The sequence below is a fragment of the Lissotriton helveticus genome, chromosome 7 (assembly GCF_964261635.1).
Source record: "Lissotriton helveticus chromosome 7, aLisHel1.1, whole genome shotgun sequence".
In the NCBI taxonomy this organism is placed as follows: Eukaryota; Metazoa; Chordata; class Amphibia; order Caudata; family Salamandridae; genus Lissotriton; species Lissotriton helveticus.
In genome coordinates, this window is record NC_136068.1 from 674,887,246 (window position 1) to 674,907,188 (window position 19,943).

General features: G+C 44.0%; 1 protein-coding gene and 1 long non-coding RNA gene across 3 annotated transcripts in view; one reads left to right on the top strand and one right to left on the bottom strand.

Annotated features, from left to right (window-relative positions):
• ARHGEF37 (Rho guanine nucleotide exchange factor 37) overlaps positions 1-19,943 on the bottom strand; it is a 360,439-nt gene that overhangs the window by 259,465 nt on the left and 81,031 nt on the right. The gene's annotated exons all lie outside the window — the stretch shown is intronic.
• LOC144766966 (uncharacterized) overlaps positions 6,854-19,943 on the top strand; it is an 85,918-nt gene continuing 72,828 nt past the window's right edge. Inside the window, exon 1 of one of the 2 annotated variants that reach the window (XR_013598004.1) lies at positions 6,854-6,902. This is a non-coding gene — a long non-coding RNA (uncharacterized LOC144766966). Of the gene's footprint in view, positions 6,958-19,943 lie in introns of both variants that reach the window. The other variant, XR_013598003.1, reaches the window with a different exon arrangement.

Genomic DNA, 19,943 nt, shown 5'->3' on the forward strand with positions numbered 1-19,943 from the left:
AGTCAATGGGGTCCCCCAGCTACCAAGTGAGTGACCCTGGGAAGGGTTGGACGGAGCTGCCCCCAGAGTTTGAGCCAGCACTCCTTCACTGTTTATCAGTGTGCGGGGGCTCAGGAGGAGGCCACCTCGTTTCATGGCACTGTTTTTGTCCTGGGCTGTAATATGGTAGCCACGTCCATTCGGGGTATTGTAGTCCACGTTTGCACCCATTTAGTCACTGACACGCTTCATACCATTCATTTATGGATTTAAAGCCCAGGGCTGAAAACAACGTCCGTGATGACATGAAATTCAGTGCTTTAAATGAGCAGGTCCATCAGGAACTTAGGGCCAGATGTAGATAGCCCAATACCGGTTGGTAACGGCCGAAATTACCGAATTTCGGCCGTTACCGACCGGTATTAGGCTATTGAGTTGTAGGTGGCTACATTTCAGATTCGGTAATTTACCGAATCAGTAATTTAAGGAATTGGTAAATTACCGATTCCTTAAAATACTGAATCAGTAAATTACCAAATCTGAAATGTAGGGAGCACTCAAATGAGTGCATTACATAGTTAAGGATTCGGTATTTACCACCAAATAAAAGTTGGTGGTAAATATTGAAAACCTTTGATAAAGCTAATTTGTGCTTTTTCAAAAGTGCCATGTGGCAGACATACATGCCCTTAGGGCATGTATGTGTGCCACATGTGCACCCATGCACTATTCAGGGGTGCAACAGGGTGTCAATGTGACACCCTGCCACCCTTGGGAATGTTCCCCCTATTACCGATTCGGTATTTACCGAATAGGTAATACTGAATGGCTACCCATTCATTCCTATGGGCCTCCAGGCCTTATAAGTGTTTAGCCATGCAACGATTGATGTTGTTGCACCAAGGATATTGTGCTGCATAACTAAATACTTATAATGTCCCAAAAGCGAGACCTATTGGCTATGCCAATGCTTGTTTTATTCTTATTTTATATTAACTCACTTGATACCTTTTGTATTGTTATGTTATGTTATTTGAACTTGTATAGCGCTCAGCTACTCATGAGTGTCCCGGCGCTTGCATCCAGAAAGAAGACTGACAGAGACAATGCTGCAAAGCAAGGCACTAGAAAATGAATGTTTTTAGTTTCTTCTTAAACACCAAGGGATCTTGCGTGTTACGCAGTGCCAAGGGTACCTTGTTCCACACCAGACTGGCGCGGCGTAAAAAGGAGTTCCCGCCCAACCGATGGCGGGAGAACCTGGGAGTCAGCATCAGCTGCTGGCTGGAAGAGCGTAGTTGTCTCCCAGGCGAATAAAAAGCTAGTCGTTTCTGTAGGTATTTTGGGCCCGAACCGTAGATGGCTCCGTGGGTTATCGTGAGTGTTTTGAATTTGAGACGGACCTCCACAGGGAGCCAGTGTAGAGCGCGAAGGTAACACCGCACAGGCTGACGGGCCGAAACACCGACTAGAAGTCTGGCTGCAGAATTCTGTATTACCTTTAATACAGAAACTAACTCCTGATACACCCAAATTTGGTGAGTGATCTGTCCCTGTGCTGCTTTATACAGACAATGAGATTCTGTTATCTCGCACCGCAAATGGTTTACACATTTTATTGAATGATGTTCATTCTTTTATGACAGATTTAAACTCACAGTTAATTATACAAAATCATTGTGAGAAAGTGGCTCTATATATACTGGACAATAAGGTAGTACAGTGTGTATAGAGTCCACAAACCCTAAAGTTATAACAGAGGTTAAAGTCAGAACTGACCTTACTCTCCAAAGTGGTAGCTTGGTCGAGCAGTAAGGCAGTACCAGAGGACAGTGTAAAGCATTTGTTGTACACACTCAGTCAGCAAAAGGTTTCACATACTCAAGGACTGACTCCAGGCCAATTGTTTTATATCCACAGATATAGTTGTTTTATTTTTAGAACCAACAGTTATAAAAATATACTTTTCTCGTTACGAGTACTCTCAGGTAATTACTTTACGAAGGAGCAATAAAGGTTGTGCACACAATAATCACAGGTTAGCTAATAGCAATACAGTTCAGAAACACACTCTAGCATTGAGCTCAATGGTTTTACATAGGAAAGTACAGTTGATTACTTCATGGATTACTTTGGTAGTTCCAGGACTAGGTCTTGGATTCAGTCCAGGGGTCTAAGCTGAAACCAGATTAGCAAAACCGTTTTAGTTACAGTGATGATTTTTCCTGAATATAAAGCTGTTGTAAAAGTGCACACGTAGAAACTTTTCGAGGTGATCCTCACAATGTTATTCAATGGGAGGAAATTCAGGTTATAGGTACAGTACGATTGCGTTACTTTTGTAACCCAGCACTAGTCTCCTAGGGCCAGCACTGGGGGCTTAACTCAAGACAGGTAGGTAATTGCGTTTCAGTATGTTGTACGATTTTTAACGAATATTTGCAGTTTTCAAAAGTAGACACTTAGAAGAAATTTCCGAGAAAAGCAGACAATGGGTTCCTATGGAGAAAATACAGGTTACTAGTAAACCCGCTAGGGATTACTTTTGTGGTTCAGTACTGGGCTGGAAGGTACAGTACTGGCTTCTCTCCTGATCACAGGTGAGTATTTTCGAATTCGGACTTTGGCTGATTGTATAGGAATATTTTCAGTTTTCAAAACTTCACTCTTCAAAACTTTTCGAGTCAAAAATGGGTTAATGTTATCCAATGGCAGGTAAGTGAGTTACCGGTTTCCAGGTGAGTACTTGATTGGTGAAGTTAGGGTTCTGGGCATAGACTCAGGGGTCCCCCAGGGTCAGGTGAGTACAGTTAGTTCAGTTCCAGCGGCGCAGGGACGGCCGGGTGCAGAGGTAGGTAGGCCCAATGTTATCCAATGAGGGAAAGGGGGCCTTCGGTTGGTGGCTGCTAGCTAGCAGGCCACGCGGCTCTGGGAGCTGGGCTCCTGGTCACTTGCTCTGGGCAAGGGGGGAAGTAGGATAGGACAAAGAGGTCACAGCCAGCGGCACTCGGGCGGCTGGGTGCAGGGTGCGTTTGAGCCATCAGGCGCTCAATGTTATCCAACGAGGATCTTGCAAAAGGAACAAAGGCTGCAGACTCTGGGCCGGTGACTCTTCAGGGGCGACCAGCACTTCGAGAGGTAAGTTGGGATGTTGGAGCACAGGTAGGTACCCCAAAGGGAGGCACAGGGGGCTGTAGGGCACTGGGTGCAGGGGTGTCTTTGGGTGTCAGAAAAGCTTACCCTCGGCTGGTCGCGGTTGGGCCCTGTTCTGAGTCTGCAGGCGCTGGCTGGTTCGTCGAGGAGGGTCTTTGGGCACTGGACTTCGGGTCCCAGTCGCCGGGTGACGTCCTCGTGGTCTTGGTTTGAGTTGGCCCGGCCCGGGCACGGCTGGTGCAGAGTGGGCTGGTCCGGAGCTTCCTGGTGGCACCAGGTGGATTGTTGCAGCAGAGCCTCTGCTGGTTGGAGTCCCAATCGTCGAGAGGGTCAAGGCAGGCAGGTCCTCTGGGTGTCCCAAGGTGGCTGCCCACGATGGTCGCCGGATTTATGCAGGGGCAGGTTCCAGGATCAACAGGCCGGTAGGGTTGGGGCCAAGTCAGTTGTTGTCGTCCTGTTATTAGCAGCTGCACGGTGGGTCTTCTTCTTCTTGATCTTCTTTCTTCTGTTTTCGTATCAGGATCTGAGGAAGGAAGGTTCAGGGAGCCCCTACATACTAATTTTAGGGGCGTTATAGGTAGGGCAAGGTCAGGGACCAATGGGCCCCTGTCCTGGGGTGAGTACACCCCCTAGCCTGCTCCTCTCCTGTGGGAGGGGCGCAGGGGCCTAGCTGGGATTGGGCAGGGCTCCTCATCCACAAGATGGCCGGAGCCCGGGGTCGTGCTTCACCTCTCCTCCTCCACCTGAGGGGTGGAGATGGCACCCCCCCCCCTAGTGACATAGTTTTTCCCGCCAGATGGGGGGTAGGACTGGTGGGGGGCTGGTTGCTGGGTACAGCAAATGGTCTGGAGAAGCTCTCAGAGGCGGTATGCCTTTGAAGCTTTCCCCTGTCCATCCTGGGGGAGGAGACATAGCACCTCGCCCAGGATGTGCTTTGTTGCAGACCCAGGAGAGCAGGGGCTCTTCTACCCAGGGGTCTAGCAACATGTCTGCTGTGTGGCAGCCTCTGCGGCCACTCAGCCTAGACGTGGATTGCAGGTTAGGTTTTCAGGGGGCATCTCTAAGATGCCCTCTGGTGCATGTTACATTAAGTCCCATGCTGGCATCAGTGTGGGTTTAATGTGCTGAGAAGTTTGATACCAAACTTGTCAGTCTTCAGTGTAGCCATTATGGTGCTGTGGAGTTCGTAATGACAACCTCCCAGCACCATATACTCTTAAATGGCATCACTGCACTTACAGTGCCTAGGAATGGCCCTGGGTTCCGTAGGGGCACAGGGCTCAGGCACCTGTGCCCTCACCTCTGGCATAGGGCACCCAGCTAGAGGGGTGGCTGAGGTATGCCAGGGCAGTGGGTTCTGTGGGCATGGCACACAGGGATGTGTGCCATGTTGACTCGCGTTTTAGTTCTGTACCTAGGCACTCAGCCTGCAAAGGCAGTGTGTGGGTACCAGGGTACATGGCCCCTGGGGGTGGCACAATCAGTGCCAGCACTCAGGGGTCTTCTCTGGTCCCCATGCCCTAGGTACATAGGGTACCATTTACTAGGGGCTGACAGGGGGCCAGAGCTGCCAATTGGGTATTTTGTTTCAGCATAGTCTTTAGGGAAGGAACACAGGCCCTGGGTACCTGATTGGCAGGGACCCAGGGCACACTCAGTCAAAGCACATCAGCAGTTCAGAAAAAGTGGGGGCATACCAAGGCAAGAAAGATGGCACTTTCTCACAATCATATATTTTGACTAGCGATCCCAAAAATACTAATTCTAGCAAATTTATGGTGGGACGAATATCGATCATGAAGATCCCAAATTTTGGTTACTTGGGTATTCTTTTTTCTGCAAACCTGAGCTGGGACAAACTCATAATTCAGATCTCAGCAGATTTAAATCTTATTGTTCAAGGCTTGAGGTTAAGGAAAAGATACATGTTATGATTTTATAACTTTTGCCAATCCGTTTTGTTGCACAAGCACTTTGAATAATGTAATAGGATTAATTTACTTTGTTCACATTATTGAGAGGAATGACTCACCTTTGATCTGTATTGTAGTTTTAATTCCATTGTACAGGCCCTGAGAATATGTAAATGAAATTTGTTACGATTTCTATATTTTTGCTATCTCATTTTTGCACGAGCACTTTAATTGGGCACAAACTATTCTGCCAGTGAGTGTGCTGCAGTTTTAGATTTCATTGTTCTGACCATGATGTTAAGGAAAAGTTACACAATAAGATTTTTAAATACTTGCTAATTTGTTTTTGCACAAGCACTTTGAATAATGAATTAGGATCGACTCGCCATGTTAACTAACATTTGTGGGAGCGATTGTTATCAAACGATCTATGGACTAGATGAAATACGTCTCATTTTTTTTAATGAGCATATATTGTTATTACAGTTTTGATTTATTCTCCTGAAAGAATCATGTATTTTAATGTGCTTTAATTTATTCCAAAATCGAATAAAGATGGAAATGAATGAATGATTATAAGAAATGCTCAAACCCGAATATTCCACAAATGGAAAGATCGCGCAGTGTGACATAACAGAGTACTGTCTATACCAGCAACCCCACCCTCGTGTGTGTCAGCTCGGTTGACAGCTTCCCGGGCACACACACAGCCGCACCCGAGCAGTTCACAGGTCTTTAAAAGACCTTTTATTTGCTAACGAGGCTTTGTTCGCCTTTCCACTCCTTCTTAGAGCCCCTGCACCTCCACTATGCATATCCCAGGAAAAATCAGACCACCCCCCCGAAATGTGGCTCTAGTTTTTTTTATTTAATTTTATTTATTTAATGCGATTTTATATACATTGAACATTACCCGAAGGTGTCAGAGCGCTTTACATAAGAACCAGTTGCAATACATAAGGATTTAGGATTACATGCGTTACATAAAAGATACAAACAGAAGAGAAAAAAACGTTTGCGCTTCTGGTGCTAAGTATACCCACAGCTTATTTATTTATTTATGCGTTTTTATATAGCGCGGACTTTACCCGAAGGCGTCAGAGCGCTTCACATATTCACATAGGAACAGAAAATTACAAATGAACCAAAATTACAAAAGCAGACGATAAGTTACATGAGGTAAAAGTGACAATTATGAGCAAACAAAATCCATGAGGTAGCAAACGGTGCAATACAGGAGGAACAAGTGACAAGTGTGCAGGTTACAAGAGAAACAAAGTACAATTAGAGGTATAATACTGCAATATATGCTAGACACTCAGCTTTGAAGCCTACCACAAATAAGATGTGCCTGTAGCAAACCCTTCTTCTTTACGTCGCCATTGAACGAAATAATTTTTATGAAAATTGAAAGAAACTGCAGGATTTTGAAAGCAGAAGTAAACCCAGCACTTACGAGACAACAAATGTTATGTCCCAACTGGCTAGCCAAGTTATACCGCTCTTCTATTTGGGTTAAATAGGCAGTGGCTTTACTTCGTTCACGTAAGACAAACTTCAGTCCAACACCTATCACCGCATATTGATCCATTTCCGAACTTCAATGTGATAGTTGTAGTCTTTTATCTATGTCCTCTGCTCACCAGCCCCTATTTTTGCCGTAGTCCTTTGTTTGTGTTGTCAATCCAACGTTGTCCTCTTGCCAATAAAACTTGTTTTTAAATCATAAGGACCAATCAGCTGCGTGCAAGTGAGTCTTAACGAACCGGCGGGTGGGTTTGAAACTTAAACTGAGTCAGAGAGAGAAGTACTAGTAGACCCCCGCACCGCTCCAAGCACGGACGCTTCCTGTGCAAGGTAGGCTTCGCCAAGTGCCTCGAGATCTCGGACATGAAGGCCACGGCTGAATTTGGTATTGCTTTAGGAGTTTATGGGGGAGGTGCGGGCGTTACACTAGTATGGACTGCTATGCATGGATCGGTGTTAGTGCATTAGGTTTAGGACTAAGTGTGCCAAACTGGGAGCGCATTTGTAGGCACTATGTATAATTTACAGACTACCTACGTTTAATGTTGAAAGGATCACTTTAACAGCCAGAGGAGCTTAGCGTCCTTTAAGCAGTAGTTGGCACATCTAGACAGTGTGTTACGTGCATACGAGAGGCAATTAAGGAGCTGTGAATGGTAGTGGAAGGGATGTGTATTGCAGAGATTTTAATCGCGTTTGTTCTGTGGTCCTGGATTAGCAGAAATTGAGCCTAAACTACAGAAACAGAGAGCAGAGGAGGGACTGGAGGCGAGGGTTGAGGGTGGGGAGACAGGAGGGCTGGGGCCAGAGGGACGGGAGGACTGGAGTGTATGTGGTGAGAGAGGGAGGTAACAGGGGGGTTGGGGCCAGTGGGTGGGAAGGCTGCGGGTGTGTGTGGTGAGAGAAAGGACAGAAGACTGGGTAGACAAGTCGGAAGAAATATAGGAGCACAGCAGGTTTATATTTAGTTGCTTTTAATTTTAGAACTTGTGCAATTGTTGCCTGTTGGGCTGTGGGACAGCCAGATAACAGGCTTTGTACATTTATCTCTGCGAAAGTGTTTCCAAATACTAACTCGCATACCTTCTGCAAATATAGTTTATATAAGTAATTGAAAACCGACTTCACACGTCTTTGCATTAGCAACCGGAATTGGGTAATTAAGTGATTCGCCCAGGATGATTGAGCCTTCCATCAGACTGGAACCTGCTTCCCCGTCAGCCGCCCGAACCGTTAAGACACACCCTACATGTACAGATGGCCCTACAATATGAGTTAGCTAATATTACAGTGCTCCTCTTTTGCACAGAATATCAGATAAACGATGTTGTTTTTAAGAACTTGGCTAACCGCAGCTAGTTGCAGCTGCACTCAGCAGCACTGAGTGGAGCGCAAAGTTGCAGCTATGTCAACAGAAGCATTATTTTCTTTTAAAACCACACGTGACGTAATGGTGGGGGAGGGAGCGCGTGGCTGCAACTATGGGAAGAAAAGCATTTAAAAATACCATATGACTTAATGGTGGAGAAGAGCACAGCACAAAGTGCTGTGATTGGCGGCGGGTCCCAACATTTTTTTTCCTCAATATACATGCTACTTCGTGCTGTACCCTAAAGCACGAAGTGCAGCGCATACCTGCATGTATGTTGAGAAAAGCATTTTTTTTTCCCGAACATGAAGTAAGGCCGCGCACGGAGTGCAGCGTGTAGCTGCATCTATGTTGATAGAAGCATTTAAAAACAAGCGCAAAGAAGGCTGCTGTCTGCACCTCGCGGATCAGAGTCTAACCTATTCCATCGGTATGTCACAAGTGGGAATGTGTATATCGACCAGTGTGGTGCCTTTGCGTCACTCACTCCCTTTCTTTGCCTTTACGTTACTACCTTGAGTGTCTGCTATTCGGTCTGCCGTGTTCGTCTACGTACGCCATTTTGTTCCTGGCGTGCATTCTCAGACTTTGTGTTGAGCTGGCTTCTCGGGCAAACTGGCACTGCCAGATAACCTCGGCCATTTTTATATAGAAGAATTGCCCCCCACTGCTTATTTAAACCAACTTTTAGTTATAAGCCACACATCTACCTGAGTTAGAAGTGTTTGGTATATTTATTTGTACCTTATATTCATCATATAGTCAAAATGTTCAAAGTTTTACATGTCAGACAAAAAAACACTACAAATATAACATATACATATATCAGTGTGAACACAGTTTTACAAATGGAAAAAAATGAGACAAATCAACATGTGCATGTGCTATACACAACCAAGCGGTCACATCTAAGTGCAGACTATTGCAAATTACAGTGACCAATAATGAAAAACTTGTAATTTGGACAATAATGGACAAAATCACACATGAAAGGAGATATCACGACAATTGAATTATAGTATTCATAACACAACAGTAGTTCCTGGTCGTGTTAATTGTTTTTTATGAATGATTCTGATTTCTATCCCCTTCCTTGCCGACGCGTTTCGAACTTCATACATGAATTACGAGTTCTCTTCAGGGCCTTGTCAATACTATCTTCAAAGCCTTGCCATTGCTATCTGCCTGTGTGTAGAGTAAAAAGATTCTTTCAGTGTCAAATAGTGTGCCTCATCTCTTAAGATCTCTCGCATTTTTAACAAAAAAATACCTGTATGTTAGCCAGATTTTTCTCAATATCTTGTTCTGAGTGAAGGCGTATTTCAGTCTAAAAAAGGAGTTAAAAGCCAAAGTCACGTTTTAGAGTCAAAAAATCAGGACTGGCCCTACAGTCACATCGGCCAGGAACATTGCGCGACATACCTTTGGTTTTGTTTTGGGTACGGAGGGGCGTCTCCCTATGGCACGGTGAGGCTTCAGTTACCTGAAGGGGGGGGAAGGAGGGAATCAATACCTGCACATTCTACGTTTCTTGTCATGAGCCAAAAAATAAAGTTAGACTAGCTAAACAGTTAGCGTTACCTCAAGGGGTGCCCCGCGGGCTTCGGGAGAGGCTCACTTTCTGCCAAGCAGTTTACGGGTCCACGTTAGTCAGGAATATCGCGTGCTCGCGTTCAGTCACCCTCCGATCTCGTGCGCTGGTAAGAGAGAGATCGGTTCCCGTTTTAGATACTATGTTAGGCAGTCTGTTTTGCATTCAGTCGCACAAGCGCTTCGCTCACCTTTTCGCAAGCGTTCCGTTTTCCAAATGATTCGGTCTCGAGGGCGGCGGTCAGGTTGCCAAGCAACTAAATGCGGTCACATGACCGAAGGTTGTTATGGGAATTGTAGTGCTGAGTGCGCGCGGACCCGTAGAGTGGCTCACAGATTTCAGGAGTTACAGTTTTCCACTTACACATCCTCCTCGTGTGCCCTTCTATCGCATGGGAGATCAAAGGCCCCCTGGAGTCCCAAACAATCTTAAATTATAATCTGGACACCTCGGACAGAGCGTTCAATCCAGTTTGTGCGCTGTTAAATTTGAGAATCAAATATGCTTCTTTTCTTAACAGGGTTTCCTCAATGTCAATTGGACCCTTATTTCCTGATGAGTAGGGCCATCAGGAAATAAGGGTCCAATTGACATTGAGGAAACCCTGTTAAGAAAAGAAGCATATTTGATTCTCAAATTTAACAGCGCACAAACTGGATTGAACGCTCTGTCCGAGGTGTCCAGATTATAATTTAAGATTGTTTGGGACTCCAGGGGGCCTTTGATCTCCCATGCGATAGAAGGGCACACGAGGAGGATGTGTAAGTGGAAAACTGTAACTCCTGAAATCTGTGAGCCACTCTACGGGTCCGCGCGCACTCAGCACTACAATTCCCATAACAACCTTCGGTCATGTGACCGCATTTAGTTGCTTGGCAACCTGACCGCCGCCCTCGAGACCGAATCATTTGGAAAACGGAACGCTTGCGAAAAGGTGAGCGAAGCGCTTGTGCGACTGAATGCAAAACAGACTGCCTAACATAGTATCTAAAACGGGAACCGATCTCTCTCTTACCAGCGCACGAGATCGGAGGGTGACTGAACGCGAGCACGCGATATTCCTGACTAACGTGGACCCGTAAACTGCTTGGCAGAAAGTGAGCCTCTCCCGAAGCCCGCGGGGCACCCCTTGAGGTAACGCTAACTGTTTAGCTAGTCTAACTTTATTTTTTGGCTCATGACAAGAAACGTAGAATGTGCAGGTATTGATTCCCTCCTTCCCCCCCCTTCAGGTAACTGAAGCCTCACCGTGCCATAGGGAGACGCCCCTCCGTACCCAAAACAAAACCAAAGGTATGTCGCGCAATGTTCCTGGCCGATGTGACTGTAGGGCCAGTCCTGATTTTTTGACTCTAAAACGTGACTTTGGCTTTTAACTCCTTTTTTAGACTGAAATACGCCTTCACTCAGAACAAGATATTGAGAAAAATCTGGCTAACATACAGGTATTTTTTTGTTAAAAATGCGAGAGATCTTAAGAGATGAGGCACACTATTTGACACTGAAAGAATCTTTTTACTCTACACACAGGCAGATAGCAATGGCAAGGCTTTGAAGATAGTATTGACAAGGCCCTGAAGAGAACTCGTAATTCATGTATGAAGTTCGAAACGCGTCGGCAAGGAAGGGGATAGAAATCAGAATCATTCATAAAAAACAATTAACACGACCAGGAACTACTGTTGTGTTATGAATACTATAATTCAATTGTCGTGATATCTCCTTTCATGTGTGATTTTGTCCATTATTGTCCAAATTACAAGTTTTTCATTATTGGTCACTGTAATTTGCAATAGTCTGCACTTAGATGTGACCGCTTGGTTGTGTATAGCACATGCACATGTTGATTTGTCTCATTTTTTTCCATTTGTAAAACTGTGTTCACACTGATATATGTATATGTTATATTTGTAGTGTTTTTTTGTCTGACATGTAAAACTTTGAACATTTTGACTATATGATGAATATAAGGTACAAATAAATATACCAAACACTTCTAACTCAGGTAGATGTGTGGCTTATAACTAAAAGTTGGTTTAAATAAGCAGTGGGGGGCAATTCTTCTATATAAAATTGTGATTTCAGGTCCAGCCTTCCCACTTTAAGGACCGAACTCCTTCATACTAAAAGATAACCTCGGCCAGCATGAAACGGTCAGGTGGGGCCTTACGTGTGCACCGAGCTGGGACAGGGTGGGGGGTGAGGAGAGGCTCCCTGAGCGGAGGTGTGTTCCGAGGAGGATGGGGGGCTCAAACGAGGAGAGGTTGTGTGTGCAAAAGTCTGCCGGGATCCCCCTGTCCTTCCCGTGACCCCATGCGCCTCTGTGCTCTGTGCCTCCTTCAAAGCTGACGTGAAGAATTTTCTTATCTGCTTGTAAACAAGCATATAAGAAATGTCTTTACGGCAGCCGCAAATCAGGCCATGGTGTGCGGAGGGACTGTCCGAAAAACTGACAGGGTGGCACCCAAAAACCCTCTTTTCCGAATGGAAGCCAGCATTTACCATAAACGCTGACGCTACCCAATGGAAAAGAGGGGCGGGTCTTTGAGTCCCTTTTACAAGATCTCTCAGAGACTTAAACATTGCAAAGCATGTCACATGGATGTGGAATTCCTATAGCCCAACGCCCAGGACATATTGTTTGGGGTCAAAGGCAACAAGTTTTAATGTGTATTTTGGTCTTGGGACAAGTAGGCCCAACCCCCTGCAGCACAAACCCTTTGGCTGCCATTTTGCAGTAGCACATTAAGGGCCAGGGAAGAGCACTGCCTGAAGTTACGTTATTGTTTGTGTGCCTATGTTAATGCTGTTCAAACTTGTATTGATGGTTCATTAATTAAAAGCCTTTATTATTAGGGTGAGCGCTCTTAAGTACATGCAAGTGCTGATCGCACTACTGACAGTGGTTACAGTATAAAAATGTGTACTCACGGTTTCAAAGTTTAGCAATATGAGGCTATGCATAATGTTCCCAGAATGCTCTCTGATTAGATGCAAATATTTGCAGAAGCTTGAGAGCAAGATTAACTCTTTGCTTTCAATATAAAATGTTCCTTAAAAAAATGAAAGTAGGATTTTTTTTTTTGCTAAACTGTGAAATTTCAGGTCCCGTTTCTTTGCAGCATCATTTAGTAAAATGTGTTGATGCATGATAGTATTTCGCAAAAATATTCATATTAGAAAATCTGTGTAACCAGTTTCAATAAGATTATGAGAAACATAAAAATAAACCTGCATTGCCAAAGCCAGAAGGTCTGAAATTAGTGATCAGCTTTTTAGTTTTGCCAATATGTGGCTTGTTTTGGCATGGTTTTTGTAAAGCCTTCTTGATGTGAGAGCTGCTGGGCCCTCTCCGTTATAACAAACAATGGCAAAAGCAAAAAAAAATTGGTCTAAAAAAAGCACACACTGCCACATTTGTTACTGCCACTGAACAAAACTACTTTGTGTGCTAATATACTCCTTGTGAAAGAGCTTAATGCCGTCACTCACAGTGAAGCCAGCCGATACAGAGAGAGGGAGAGAGAATTTTAACAAACACAAAAGGTTGTGGTTAACACCAGACCAAATTAGGGGCCCTAATCTTAAATCTCAAAAGTGCACCCTTGGTATATGTCCTTGCATTAAGTGCAGCTGTATGGCTTTCGTGAATTTATAGAAGTAGGGCAAGAAATGTACTCCTGGAAAATATTTGTGAACTGCAGTTTATCATGAGCAAATATGCATGTGTAGATTTCCTCATGCGAAAATCCGAGTGTTTTCAAGGTCATTTTCCCATCAACCACTTTTTTCCCAACTCTGGAAGAAAGTTTACACCTGCCATTGTCAGGAGTAAATTTCCAACATTTCTCAGTATGGGAAAAGATTAGAGAAGAGTTGTTGAAAACCCTTAAAACATGCAAGTTAGTAAATTTGCACAGACTTAAAGGGCGTTCCAACCCTGGAACTGTTGCTTACCACTACCTTCAGTCCCAGTATGTAGATCTGCAGAAACGTGGCAACATAAAGGGATTGCTAGTATTAAAAAACTACTATGGTATGAGCCCCGGCATAATCAGAGAGGCTATATAAGAGCTCTAATATTATGAGATTTCTGCCATAATTTGTTGCCGAACCACATGGCACCAAAGGGACAAGTGGATTTTGTTACAGGACAAGTAAATTTATGAAGCCACTTGCTCAATATCTTCAATTTCGCCACACCTTCAAATTTATGACTATACAAATAGAATGTTTGAAAAATGCACTTTTTTAATGATGCCTTTTTTTTATGTTGAATGAATGTATTGTGTATATCATTTATTGAATGTCATATGCATTGCACTCTATGACGGATATACCCTTTTTATATTTAAAAAAAAATCTAAAACCTTTTTATACAGCTTTGTTTGCTTGACATTGTATTTTTGCCCTTTGCATGACATATTAATGTAATGTTTTGACTGTCTAGGAAGATACCCACATATTGCAACTTGCTCCAAGGACAAGTAGATATTCTAATAAATTCCACACCCCTGATGTCAAGAGCATTAATCTACCTGTAACATCCCCATTCCACAACCATTTGTCTGCATTTTATTGTTTTTTTATAAAAACATCACCAGGAAAAGAAAAATAGGCAGAGAGAATTATAATAATAAATGTAATTCTCTCTGCCTATTTTACCTTTTTTGGTAACGCTTTCTTATGTTTTCCCTGAGCCAATTAACTAATAAAGTAAAACCTATTCATGGCAGAAAACCCTGTCCCTTTGAATGAATCACTATTGTGTGTCTGGGCAGCAAAGCTATGCATTGGGTAAAATCCAACAATGCTACAGGCCTGTCCTCCCTGAAATTTAAATATTTTATTTCTAGACCTCTATATTATAAAGCAGAGGCATACAGCCTTTTTCCGTCTCCTGCACTATGTTCTTTTTTTACTTCCAATTTCACCATGCTCCTTTTCTATTATCCAGTCTTTCTCAACTCTCCCCTCACAAACTACTTTTGACCTTTCTGTATTTCCTGCCCACTTTCTTTTCTCTTCTTTTTCACCCTTCCTTTTCCAGGTCTGCTTTTTCCCATCCATTCCCTTTCCACTTCTAATTATCATCCTCCTTGTTCGTACTCAGATTTCTCCTATTACCAGTTCTTTTCACTCCTCTCATCCCTTCTGTACCCTATCTGTCTTTATCACTCCGATATCTCCTCCTTTCTACTTATTCGTTTTATCTGTGTTTAAGTCGAGCCTGTGCAGCACATGCGCTGCTGCAAGGCATGCAGTATTGGAGTATGACTTTGAAGTCCCGCCCATATTTTTAATTGGTTTGTCATTGTCCTTCGTAAACACTGGCTTCCGAGTTCTTATTGGGCTTGTTAGTCCCTCCTTGGCACCGCCTTGTCTGCATTTGTTACCTCCCATAACGACTGGACCTTTTACTTGTCTCGTTATATGGTCTGCTTTATCTTGGCTGTGAGCACTATTTTGTTTAATGATTTGCCCATGTACCACCCACTACATCACAAAACGCCACCCGCTTTTATTTTATTTACTGATGGCAGTATCTCATTACTAATTTATTTTAGCAGCGCAGTCCGCTTTAAGTTTAGGGGCGTGCTTAGTTTATTATTTTTTTGTTTGTACGCTTTTATATTTGCAAATACTCACCACTCGCTGCCTTTATATTTACAAAAAGCGCTCGCCGCATAGACACGCTTTACCTTTGGAGAGAGAACCTTAAGCTTACAGCGGATATTCAATAAAAAATGTGTACAATACGCCACACATTGCTTTGTTTTACATAGCAGCCGCACAGCTTTCTTTTATGCTGCATGACTGAAATAACTCCACTTTTAAAACATTATTTGCTTTATATTTCTACAGTGTGTGCCTATTGTCTGTAGCTCACTATCCCCTTTAAGAAGCATGCTATCCTCCCGGCCCGCTTCTCCAATTGGCCGGTGCCTGTGCCATTAAATCCTAACCTAGGTCCGGCTCAAAAGACCACCCACAGCACATATTGCTTCCTTGTGACTTCGGCAGGCAAGCATGCTTTTCTTTTTGACTGCTTTGGATGGCAGGTAGTGGATTCATTTAGGGTAACTTTCTAACTATGTTTGCATTAAAATGTTCAGTGAAACACAAAGACAGCAGGGCTCAACATCCTGTAATTGCTGTTGCCTGTTCGTATTTGCAGTGCTCCATGCGCACTTTCACTTTAACAATAACTGCAGCCCACCACAGCACTCGCGTCCTGAGAGTGCTGTGTGGGGCTGCAGCCATTGTTAAAGTAAAAGCGTGCATAGCGCGCTCCAATACAAACCAGTGGCCGCCATTGCCTGCTTTAATGACTGGGAGCACTAAAAAACATAACACCTGTTTCAGTAATTGCAGCTGCTTGTTTGTAATTTACAATGGCTGCAAGCCCACACAGCACTTGCAGGACGCCGGCTTCATCTTCCTTTGCCTAAGGGGTCAGCTGTTGTTGCCCAAAGACCACCTTTTAAATTACCTCCTTATGGTTTTACAGAATGTATACATGAACTTTGGTGATTACCAGTCCATTGACATCGTTTTGTTGGCAAGTCAATCTCTCCCGTCTCTCTCATTTCCCCTCTCTATGGTCCTCCTGTGTTGCGTGACCCATGCCCCCCCCCCCCCCTTCACAATCATTACCATTAGTATTCAGATACTGCTCACAAAGAATACCACTAGTCTTCAAATAGTGGTCGCAATCAATGAGACTAGCCTTCATTTTGTTCTTGAAATAGCACAAGAGCTGTAATTAAACCCTAACAGAATACTACTAAGCTTCAAATACTATTCTTCTATAATACTAGTAGTCTTCTTTTATCAATCAATTGGAGTGTTCATTTTGTATTTGAAGGGTAGTTGAGTAGAACTAGTATTCCCTAATTTGCATATTTCGGATTGTGGGCATACTACTTAGTCTTCATGCATACTAAATAAATACTGTATTTTAATAGTAAATGAATACCACTGGAATCACACTAAATGAAGATCTTCCATTTTTGTGAGGGGGAGAGCAAAAAAACGATGCATTTAGGCCCAGATCTCTGTACTGGGGTGAATATATGACATTGTTCTGCACTCTCTTCATCAGTTCTTTTTGCATTTGTCACCCCGAGTGCAACCGGTATGCCTTGACGTGGTTCCCGTGCTCTCCATGCCACTGGAGTAAAGTTATCCAGGCTGAAAAGCGGCAAAACTGGTCCTAGGATACTTATCAGTCCAGGGAGGACTGGCCTTACAGTTCAGGCTTGACTGTTCCCATTGGGCACAGGGCCAAGACTGATTTGCATATGGCTGGGTTCAAACTGAAATGGCATGGGGAGCAAAAAACCGATGGATTCAGGGTCAGATCTCTGTACTCGGGTGAATGTATAACATTGTTCTGCATTCAGTCCATCAATTGTTCCTTTTGCATTAGTCAACCTGAGTGGAATGGGTGTGCCCAGACATGGTTCCCGTGCTCTCCATGCCACTGGAGTCAAGCTACCCTGGCTGTTGAGGGGTGAAACCCCGAAACCGGTCCTAGTATGCTTGTTTCCAGGCCAGGGAGCACCTGGCATGGCAGTTCGGGCTGGACTGTTCCAATTGGGCACAAAGTCATGGCTGATTTGCATATGGCTGGGTTCAAACTGGCATGGCATGGGAAGCAAAAAAGGATTCGTTTAGGCCCAGATCTCTGTACTGGGGTGAATGTATGACATTGTTCTGCATTTTGTCCATCAATTGTTCTTTTTGTAATATGTATCAGGCACAGGATCAGGAGTCATACTGATTTTTTTAACGTATTTTATTTATTTAATGCGTTTTTTTTTAGTTTTTTTTTTATTTAGCGCAAACATTACGGTAAGGTGTCAGAGCGCTTTACAAAAGAACCAGTTGCGTTATACAGTGCCGGCTGGTGACATTTTAAAGTGGTAAGGCATAACATTGTCGTACCGCACTGTGGCAAGCGGGTTGGAGGCATTCTTCCCCCAAGAAAATTTTGAAAAGAGTGGAGAAACGGTGCATTTTTAGGCAAATTTGAGGACGCAGGAAGGTTAATAAAGCAGTGAGTGCTGGGCCTAATAAACAAAGATCATTCACTGCACCTCCCCTCCCCTCACTACTCACAGCTTTGCTCTTGTACCTTCACCTAGTTCCACAGAGACCCGTGCTCACTCAAGGTGTACAAACACTTCTACTGGGGATTGCCAAGTAGACAGACAAATACACAACTAACAAGCAGACACATCTCAGTCTTGAAACTGTAAAGCAGAAACACCCAATGCAGGCAAATAGTCAGACACTCAGCCTCCCCCCCCCCCCCCTTCCATCTCAAATGTTCAAGTTTGTACCTCTGAAACACCACCCTGCATTCTAAAGAGCCAGGAAGTAGTTAAGGGTATGAGGCATTAAAATATGTTTAAATAAATACAAACATTACTTTTCTATCAACATGTTGCACGTTTTGTAAAATGGTGCACTGTTAAGGGGTTGTACCGGTATTGACTGTTTAAGTCTGCAGGGGGGGGAAATGGACAGAGGGCTGTGCGAGGGCAGGCCCTGACCAGTGTGTGGGGGCAAATTCAGGAGGTGTCTGGGGAGGCTATGCAAAGGCAAGCAGGGACATCCCTAAGAGGAAGAAAGCTAGCATATTTTAGGTTTTTAGCTTAGATTTTCTATAAATCCGCATCCAATCCAAATAAACAAGTGCCCCATGTGCGGCGCATTCAAAAGCATGTTCATGCAATTGTCATCTATAATGACACAATTACGAGACATCCCACTTGCTCCACAAAAGTTTCCTGTATACAACAAGTGGCGTCTGCAAAACTGAGAAAGTATGAGGAGGAGAGTAAAAACATAAGGAACACAAGCTGGTTCAATCGTATGCATTTTATGAGAATTTAAATCAACCTAATCACAGGTAAGAAGACTAGAAACCCGCAATTGCTGCAAGTTTCTTTACAAATGTGGATGGATTTTGGTCCAAAAGAAACTCTAGAATGAGCGTTGATTTTCCCCCTCAGACTCGAACACATTGCTGCTTGTGCTGCTACCTGTAACTCTTGGAGCCGAGACCGCTGCCAAGGAAACCCATAAAAAAATTAAACTTGCATGAGCAGCACGCAGAGTAAACACAATATAAACTGTGACACAGTGACCTATCGTAATATCATATAACATAACATGACATAACATCACAATCCGGAGTATAAAACAACATGAACATAACCTAACAGGAAACACATTATGGAACACAAACCAATGGCATAACCAGGTCTGGGCATAACATTGCTTGATCGAGACTTCAAAATGAGGTTTGCAAAGCCAGAGTTCAGCTCAGCCTGCGCCTGTGTGTGTGTATGTGCAGTTGGTGGGGGCTGTCTGTAAATGTCTGGCCTGCACGCACCAGAGGCAGTCACTTTCTGTCGTGCTTCATGGCAGTGCCTTGCCCCTAACTGGGGTCTTATCTCTTGAGGAGCCAGCCCCCTCAAACAGATACAGGTTGCGGGATGGCTGAGTGAACACTGGCACTCCGGCCAGCCTGGCAAACATTGTCTGATCACAGCCCCTGCATGTTTAGGTCCAGCACAGCATCCAACTGGGAGCAATCCATGTTCTGGTTTTGCTGTAGCGCGGGGCAGAAGAGAAGACTCAATGGGAAAGCGTCCAAAAACAACAAGATCGACAGTTGCCCACAGACCATTTTCCACTGTGCTTTGAAGCATGCAGCGGAAACATAGGCCAGGCTTTATTGCAAATTTATTGTATTTATTTTTAATGTGTGTAGTGCAAACCTTGACAAAAACTTGCGCAACACTTCAACAAAAGCTACATTTACATCAATAAGGGGAGCGACATAACAGAACAAAATCCTTAAAGTAACTTGAGTCTCTAGAGGTCTTCCCACTCGGAAAACAGAGTGGGCACCTCAGTCTTGTGTCCCGCATCGCCACTGCACCATGATGACCATGCAATTGGCTACACATTTAATACACCTCGCCAACGTGTATTTCTCCTAAATGTGCCGCACTACCAGGGATCGTGGTTTAATGAGGACAGTAACATCTCAGTTCAAATGTGGGAAACCGGAGTGTCAACTGTTTCAAACCATGCCATCCCCTCTTTTCAACAGTCGTCTCTCTTCCAAGTTTAAAACACTACCAATCAGCCATCAATTGCACTTTTATGCAACAGACTACCTTTGCGAGCCATGCGCTACCTATATTCGAAACAGATATGCAGCTCAAGGAATTACATGCTCGCCGCTGACGCAAGTGGTAAGCGGCACGTTCCATGTTCCAATCCAGGCAGATTTCACTCAGTCGTTTTAGGATGTGGAAAGCATGCTACAAATAAATAAGTGTGCAAAACGGCAAAAGTGTTGTGTTAAAATGCTTTATTAATATGCTAG